Genomic DNA, 9,299 nt, shown 5'->3' on the forward strand with positions numbered 1-9,299 from the left:
AGATTCAGAGATCGGGCATTGACTCATTTTTTTTTTTTTTTTTTTTTTTTTGCAAGATTATTATATAAATCGTGAAATTTTCCAAAAAGTTTAAAGCACCTGGTATTCCCAGGCAGTCTCCAAACCATGTACTAACCAGGCCCAAACCTGCTAATATTCAGAGATCGGGCATTGACTCTATTTTTTGGCAAAATTATTATATACAAAGTGAAAAGTTTCAAAAAATCTTAAAGCACCTGGTATTCCTAGGCAGTCTCTCATCCAAGTACTAACCAGACCTAAACCTGGTAAGATTCAGAGATCGGGCATTGACTCATTTTTTTTTTTTTTTTTTGCAAGATTATTATATAAATCGTGAAATTTTCCAAAAAGTTTAAAGCACCTGGTATTCCCAGGCAGTCTCCAAACCATGTACTAACCAGGCCCAAACCTGCTAATATTCAGAGATCGGGCATTGACTCTATTTTTTGGCAAAATTATTATATACTAAGTGAAAAGTTTCCAAAAAGCTTACAGCACCTGGTATTCCCAGGCGGTCTCCCATCCAAGTACTAACCAGGCCCAAACCTGCTTAGCTTCCGAGAGCAGACGAGATCGGGCATAGCCAGGTTGGTATGGCCGTAAGCGAAGACTGCTGCAAAGAGAGGGCTATTTAAAGACCATCCCATCTAATCGCCAGTACATTATATAAGTAGGAAAGAAAACCCAAAAGCTTAAAGCACCTGGTATTCCTAGGCAGTCTCTCATCCAAGTACTAACCAGACCTAAACCTGGTAAGATTCAGAGATCGGGCATTGACTCATTTTTTTTTTTTTTTTTTTTTTTTTTTTGCAAGATTATTATATAAATCGTGAAATTTTCCAAAAAGTTTAAAGCACCTGGTATTCCCAGGCAGTCTCCAAACCATGTACTAACCAGGCCCAAACCTGCTAATATTCAGAGATCGGGCATTGACTCTATTTTTTGGCAAAATTATTATATACAAAGTGAAAAGTTTCAAAAAATCTTAAAGCACCTGGTATTCCTAGGCAGTCTCTCATCCAAGTACTAACCAGACCTAAACCTGGTAAGATTCAGAGATCGGGCATTGACTCATTTTTTTTTTTTTTTTTTTTTTGCAAGATTATTATATAAATCGTGAAATTTTCCAAAAAGTTTAAAGCACCTGGTATTCCCAGGCAGTCTCCCATCCATGTACTAACCAGGCCCAAACCTGCTAATATTAAGAGATCGGGCATTGACTCTATTTTTTGGCAAAATTATTATATACAAAGTGAACAGTTTCAAAAAATCTTAAAGCACCTGGTATTCCTAGGCAGTCTCTCATCCAAGTACTAACCAGACCTAAACCTGGTAAGATTCAGAGATCGGGCATTGACTCTTTTTTTTTTCTTTTTTTTGCAAGATTATTATATAAATCGTGAAATTTTCCAAAAAGTTTAAAGCACCTGGTATTCCCAGGCAGTCTCCCATCCATGTACTAACCAGGCCCAAACCTGCTAATATTCAGAGATCGGCATTGACTCTATTTTTTGGCAAAATTATTATATACTAAGTGAAAAGTTTCCAAAAAGCTTACAGCACCTGGTATTCCCAGGCGGTCTCCCATCCAAGTACTAACCAGGCCCAAACCTGCTTAGCTTCCGAGAGCAGACGAGATCGGGCATAGCCAGGTTGGTATGGCCGTAAGCGAAGACTGCTGCAAAGAGAGGGCTATTTAAAGACCAGCCCATCTAATCGCCAGTACATTATATAAGTAGGAAAGAAAACCCAAAAGCTTAAAGCACCTGGTATTCCTAGGCAGTCTCTCATCCAAGTACTAACCAGACCTAAACCTGCTAAGATTCAGATATCGGGCATTGACTTTTTTTTCTTTTCTTTTTTTTTTGCAAGATTATTATATAAATCGTGAAATTTTCCAAAAAGTTTAAAGCACCTGGTATTCCCAGGCAGTCTCCAAACCATGTACTAAGCAGGCCCAAACCTGCTAATATTCAGAGATCAGGCATTGACTCTATTTTTTGGCAAAATTATTATATACTAAGTGAAAAGTTTCCAAAAAGCTTACAGCACCTGGTATTCCCAGGCGGTCTCCTATCCAAGTACTAACCAGGCCCAAACCTGCTTAGCTTCCGAGAGCAGACGAGATCGGGCATAGCCAGGTTGGTATGGCCGTAAGCGAAGACTGCTGCAAAGAGAGGGCTATTTAAAGACCATCCCATCTAATCGCCAGTACATTATATAAGTAGGAAAGAAAACCCAATAGCTTAAAGCACCTGGTATTCCTAGGCAGTCTCTCATCCAAGTACTAACCAGACCTAAACCTGGTAAGATTCAGAGATCGGGCATTGACTCATTTTTTTTTTTTTTTTTTGCAAGATTATTATATAAATCGTGAAATTTTCCAAAAAGTTTAAAGCACCTGGTATTCCCAGGCAGTCTCCCATCCATGTACTAACCAGGCCCAAACCTGCTAATATTAAGAGATCGGGCATTGACTCTATTTTTTGGCAAAATTATTATATACAAAGTGAACAGTTTCAAAAAATCTTAAAGCACCTGGTATTCCTAGGCAGTCTCTCATCCAAGTACTAACCAGACCTAAACCTGGTAAGATTCAGAGATCGGGCATTGACTCTTTTTTTTTTTTTTTTTGCAAGATTATTATATAAATCGTGAAATTTTTCAAAAAGTTTAAAGCACCTGGTATTCCCAGGCAGTCTCCCATCCATGTACTAACCAGGCCCAAACCTGCTAATATTCAGAGATCGGCATTGACTCTATTTTTTGGCAAAATTATTATATACTAAGTGAAAAGTTTCCAAAAAGCTTACAGCACCTGGTATTCCCAGGCGGTCTCCCCATCCAAGTACTAACCAGGCCCAAACCTGCTTAGCTTCTGAGAGCAGACGAGATCGGACATAGCCAGGTTGGTATGGCCGTAAGCGAAGACTGCTGCAAAGAGAGGGCTATTTAAAGACCAGCCCATCTAATCGCCAGTATATTATATAAGTAGGAAAGAAAACCCAAAAGCTTAAAGCACCTGGTATTCCTAGGCAGTCTCTCATCCAAGTACAAACCAGACCTAAACCTGCTAAGATTCAGATATCGGGCATTGACTTTTTTTTTTTTTTTTTTTTTTTGCAAGATTATTATATAAATCGTGAAATTTTCCAAAAAGTTTAAAGCACCTGGTATTCCCAGGCAGTCTCCCATCCATGTACTAACCAGGCCCAAACCTGCTAATATTAAGAGATCGGGCATTGACTCTATTTTTTGGCAAAATTATTATATACAAAGTGAACAGTTTCAAAAAATCTTAAAGCACCTGGTATTCCTAGGCAGTCTCTCATCCAAGTACTAACCAGACTTAAACCTGGTAAGATTCAGAGATCGGGCATTGACTCTTTTTTTTTTTTTTTTTTTTTGCAAGATTATTATATAAATCGTGAAATTTTCCAAAAAGTTTAAAGCACCTGGTATTCCCAGGCAGTCTCCCATCCATGTACTAACCAGGCCCAAACCTGCTAATATTCAGAGATCGGGCATTGACTCTATTTTTTGGCAAAATTATTATATACTAAGTGAAAAGTTTCCAAAAAGCTTACAGCACCTGGTATTCCCAGGCGGTCTCTCATCCAAGTACTAACCAGGCCCAAACCTGCTTAGCTTCCGAGAGCAGACGAGATCGGGCATAGCCTTTTTTTTTTATTTTTTTTTTTTTATTGAAATTCACAAATTTACAGTTCAATTTCAATTGTTCACATTAAACAACATAATCATTTCATTTTTTTTTTTTTTTTTTTTTTTTTTCACCTTCAGGACATAATTTTTACCAGTTATACAAAACCTCTTTTCTCTCTCCTTCTTTTATGAATTTGTTTCCAGTTACAAAGAATTCCTTCACATCATCTCCCCCATATTTATAGCACATTTCAATATCTCTTGTCATTATTGCTTTGAACAAGTCTTTTATTTTGACTTTTCTCCCTTCAAAGTGTGCATAATTCCGTCTAAGTACAACAGCTAATCTGGCGTGGCTTAGAACATAATTGATAAACCAAAAGTCTATTGCTGTCGTCTTCTGAAACACTCCAAATAAAAATATTTTTCCCCATCCCTCCTCCAAATTCACATCCTCAAAACAATTATTTTTTAATAGACTTTTTAAGAAAACAAAAAAATCTTTTAATTCATCACATTGCAAAAAATAATGCAAAAAAGTCTCATGTTCCTTGTTACATACATCACACATCACATTATTAGCATTATTTATTTTGTTTAGTACTACATTTGTATAGATTCTATTGTGTCTTATTAAGAAGTCATTATTTTCACATTCTATAGTATTGTATTTTATGTCCATATTTGACCATATTTTCTTTACATCCAAGTCTTCAAACACCCTACTCCATACTTTTTCAGATGCTGGCACTTTTATTTGATCCATTATAAACAGGTCATAGACTTTCTTTACGCTAATGCTTTTTATATTATATTTTTCCCCGTCTTTCATTATGTACATCTCAGGCAAATCCTGTTGTTTTTTCTTTACACAACTTTTTTCTATAACATTCACCCATTTCGATGGTAGACTTGCTTTAATTCTTTCATATATATTTTCCACCTTTACTCTGCTCTCCATGCCATCCAACTCACACACTGAGTCATATATACAGTTATTTCTAAGAAAACCTGGAATAACTTCATATATAATATCTTTCACTTGCCTTATTCCGGCTTCTAAGAATTTGGGCTCATACAATGTTTTATTGTTGTGTTTAAATTTATCATTTAAAAACAATGGCAAATTTATAAATGTGTGCACCTCTGTGCAATCATATTCTACTTTTGGCAGGAATTGCCTCCATGCCTCCATCACCTCCCTGTATATGTCTGGCATTCCCACAGTCATTGACTGCTTAAAGCCCATATACCACCCATACTCTCCCATTCTTCCAACATCATCAATGTATTTCTTTAAAAATTCTCTCCAACCAAACTCCCATCTTCCTTCCATATATTTTTTTAACAGTTTTTATTCTTATTGCCAACTTTTTTGTTTCTAAATCAATCAGCTTTAGTCCACCTTCCTGTTTCCTCGCCACTAATGTTTTTTGTGCAATTTTCACTCCCTTCCCTTCCCATATAAAATCATGTACAATTTTATTTAACTCATTCATCACCCACTCAGGCATTTCAATTACACTCATTACATATACACATACCGACAGCATAAGATTATTAACCACAATTATTTTCCCTTTTATCCTTAATTTTCTTCCTTTCCATGCAATACAAACTGTTCTTATCTTATTTATCACTCCAGCCCATGTTATATCCCTTGCCTCCTTTGAATCTACCCCTAAATATACACCCAACACTTTCATGTACTTTTCCTCAACCCTCACACCTACATCAGATCTTTCTACTTCTCCTATATACATTATTTCAGATTTTTCTCTATTTATTTTCGCCCCTGATGCCTTTCCATATTTTTCCACCAACTCTAAAACCTTTCCCACACTGCTTATTTCCCTTACTGTCACTGTTGTGTCATCGGCATACTGGTTAATTATACACTCCCTCCATATGGCAACTCAATTCCTCTTATTCTCTTGTCTCTCTTAATTAATGATGCCAAAGGTTCAACAGAAAGGGCGTATAACAAAGCGGATAGCGGGCAGCCTTGCCGCACTGACCTTCCCACATCAAATGTATCTGTCAATATTCCGTTCACCTTTACACAGCTTCTTGCACTTCCATACAATCTCCTCACCCATCCTACCATTCTCTCCCCAAAACCAAACTTTTCCAAGACCTTAAATAAAAACTTGTGTTCGACCCTATCAAAGGCCTTGTTCCAGTCTATCCCCAACACTATCCACCCTTCCCATCCCTCTTCATATACTCAATCACATCTCTGATTGTTCCAATTGTATCTGCTATATCTCTTCCAGGAATGCTGTAGCTTTGTGTTGGCTGAATAATATCTCCGATTACTCTTTTCATCCTGTTTGCCAAAACTTTGGTGAGTATTTTGTAGTCTGTGTTTAACAAGCTAATCGGCCTATAATTTTCTAAATCTAATTTATTCCCCTTCTTAAAAACTAGTGTTATCACTCCCTCTACCATTTTACTCTGTATTATTTCTGTTCTCTCCATTCCTTTATATACTTCCACTAAAATTGGTGCTACATCATTTTTATATAATTTGTACCATTCTGTCCCTATCCCATCACTTCCTGGGCTTTTCCCACTTCTTAAACCTTCTATTGCAGCTATAACCTCTTCTTCCTCTATCTCTCTATCACACCATCCCTTTTCTTCTTCCCCTAGCTCCCTCTCTACACACTTCAATACTTCTCTATACTTGCCTCATCCACACATCCTCTCATATACAACTCACCATAAAACTCTTGCACCCTCTCCAATATATCTACATAGTCTGTTATTATCTCTCTCTTTTTTGAATATATTTCATGGATATATGTCTTACCTTGCCTTCTTTTTTCTAAACCCAGGAAATACCCTGTGCACTTTTCTCCTTCCAGTGCATATTTCGCCTTACTTCTTAAAATTGCTCCTTTGCATTTTTCTTTCTCATATCTCTCTAACCTCATATTTGCTTCTATATACTTTTCCATGCAATATCCTTCTTCATCATCTACTCTGCTGAGTTCTATCCTCACTTGCTCTCTAAGCTCCCTTTCCTCTTTCATCATCCTCTCTTTTCTTTTCTTACTATACCTTATGCTTAAAGCTTTAATTTCATTTTTTACCTCCTCCCATCTTTTACCAATGTCATTATTAAATCATCTTCCTCCAAGCATTCCTCCAACCACTGATTTTCCTGAAGTAGTAACACTTTCATCATGTTGTCTATATCCTCTTCTTTCAAATATACTCTGCATTTAGTATCCACATCCCTCCACCCCACCTCTCTCCTTCCGACTTTGATCCTAATCTAACCCCATCATGATCACTAAAGTTATTCTGCTGATGTCTTATTTCATCAATGTAACTTATGGTATCTCTCCCTGCACTATCACTAAATCAATCCTACTCTGCTTTAATATCCTTCTCTCATCTGCCTCCTTGTGAACTCTCTCTTTCTCCGGATTCTCATGTCTTCCACTAACATCAAGTAATCCCTTATCCCTCATTACTTCCATTAACATTAATCTTGATTTTTCCCACCTGAAACTCCCTCCTTTCCAACATTCAATCTACTACATATTAATGTTAAAGTCGCCTACTATTATGCACCTTCCAACAATTAGATCCTTAGCTCCTCAATCAACATCTTCTTATCACTTTCCCACGTTGGGAACATATATATTATTAATCTGAATTCAAATACCTCTGAATTTAAATTCTATAACTAAAAATTCTCCCTATCTGATCTCTGTACACCTGCCTTACATTTTCAATCCTATCTTTTTTAATCATTATCGCTACACCCCTTGCATTTTTTTGCACCATTATTAAAGTATATATCTCCCTTCCATAAATCCTTTACTTCTCCACTTTTCATCATCCCAATTTGTTTCTTGAATTACAAATTATATTCACTCCATATATGTAAATTTGAATTCCTTCAACTTGTTAATATTCCTATAACCCATTTGCATTTACTGAAGTTACAGAAACCATGCCAGCAAACCAAAGAAAAAATTATATATATATATATTTCTTTCTTTTTAACCCAAAAACATAATACCATTATAGAATTCATGTACCAGAGCGTTGTTCTTTTTATCAGTTCAATTCTGTCCTTATCTCTCTCCGCCTTTTCTTTGACAGTCAGTTTTTGTAGTGTTGTCTGCATTCGTTGAGGAATTTACTTTCTTTCCTTTGAGGTACTGCTTGTTGCTCTACTTTTTTCTCTTGTTTAGTTCCCAGTAGCTTTACATCCTCTTCATACTCTTCCTCCTCTTCGTCTTGTTCATCTTGCTTCTCCTCCTCTTCTTCCTCCTCCTCCTCCTTTCTCCATCATCGGCCTCCTCACCAGCTGTTCCAGCTCTCTGTCCCTTACAGCTCCATCCTGTCCATTACCACTTTCTCCTCCATATTTTGTAACCTCCATGTCATCCTCGCTCACTGTGCTTTGCTTCTCTGTTTGATCGTCTTCCCTCCTCTCATCGTCTTCACTTTGCTCACCCTCCTCCTCTATTACTCTCTCTGTTTGCTCTCCACACTCCCTTGCATAGTGGCCTACCTTGCCACATGAAAAATTTAAACTCTGGGCATTCTCGAAATAAATGTCCTGTTTTAATGCACAACCTGCATACACGCACCTGCCTGTCATGTATGACACGAAAGTACTCTGTGCCTCTTAATGTTTCAAACCTGGTTGAATATGGGAGTGAGCGAACTTCATCAGTGAACCGGACTTTTAAAAATCTCGTTCCATCTAAAATATCAGTTCTGGCCATACCCGGCGCTTAATGGCGGACAGTGGTTTAACTCCCCATTCTTCCAGCTTTGCAAAAATCTTCTGATCTTCCAAATAAACTGGCAGGTTAATAAATGACACTACCATTTCATTGTTCACAATGTCTCTGGCGTGCACCATTGCTCCTTTTACTCTAACCCGTCCATCAGTTTACTCTTTGCCATATCATCCTTCATTGTAAGTTCGTATGACCTTTCTCCTCTCACTCTGCATCCCACCACTTCTCCACACTCCTTCTTTACACCTCTTAATAAGTCCATCATAGAGATTTTTTCTGTTCCTGCCACTTCAACTTCCACAGTCAACTCTTGGAATATTTCTCATGGTGTTCTCCACATACCTCTTTTCTGATATTCCTCCTTTCCTCGCTTGCATTCATGGAAGATTGATGTCCTTTTCCGCTGTCATTATCCATGCTTTGTCCATTGATTGCTTGTCCGTCTTTCATTTTGAGTTCTTTGTTTGCTGCCATGCTTTCTATTTCCATCACAGAAAATAAAACTGTATTTGATGGTCCCCCAAACAGCAAAGGCTGCTGGGGGAACACTTTAGACACAAAGTAAACTTTAACTTTTGAAAACAAAGGTTATTTCAAAATAAAAACGAATTTAAATACTGTTTTAGATGTAAAGATTCTCTGTTTGCTCTTTCAGCTACTCACTTCCTGGACTGTACCACTATCGGGCATAGCCAGGCTGGTATGGCCGTAAGCGAAGACTGCTGCAAAAGAGAGGGCTATTTAAAGACAGCCCATCTAATCCCCAGTACATTATATAAAAGGAAAGAAAACCCAAAAGCTTAAAGCACCTGGTATTCCTAGGCGTCTCTCATCCAAGTACTA

The 9,299-nt window shown here is 37.4% G+C and overlaps 3 non-coding genes and 1 pseudogene across 3 annotated transcripts; all 4 read right to left on the reverse strand.

Moving 5' to 3' along the window:
* Positions 1-507: 507 nt before the first annotated feature.
* LOC113100599 (5S ribosomal RNA) lies at positions 508-626 on the reverse strand. Its single transcript, XR_003289728.1, has one exon. It is a non-coding gene; the product is annotated as a 5S ribosomal RNA (ribosomal RNA).
* Positions 627-1,572: 946 nt separating this feature from the next.
* LOC113100600 (5S ribosomal RNA) lies at positions 1,573-1,691 on the reverse strand. The gene has a single exon (XR_003289729.1). It is a non-coding gene; the product is annotated as a 5S ribosomal RNA (ribosomal RNA).
* A 370-nt stretch (positions 1,692-2,061) lies between these two features.
* Positions 2,062-2,180, reverse strand: LOC113100615 (5S ribosomal RNA). Its single transcript, XR_003289743.1, has one exon. It is a non-coding gene; the product is annotated as a 5S ribosomal RNA (ribosomal RNA).
* A 647-nt stretch (positions 2,181-2,827) lies between these two features.
* Positions 2,828-2,947, reverse strand: LOC113100622 (uncharacterized; annotated as a pseudogene).
* Between the last annotated feature and the right edge of the window lie 6,352 nt (positions 2,948-9,299).

Source organism: Carassius auratus, unplaced genomic scaffold (genome assembly GCF_003368295.1).
Source record: "Carassius auratus strain Wakin unplaced genomic scaffold, ASM336829v1 scaf_tig00217310, whole genome shotgun sequence".
NCBI classification, from domain to species: domain Eukaryota; kingdom Metazoa; phylum Chordata; class Actinopteri; order Cypriniformes; family Cyprinidae; genus Carassius; species Carassius auratus.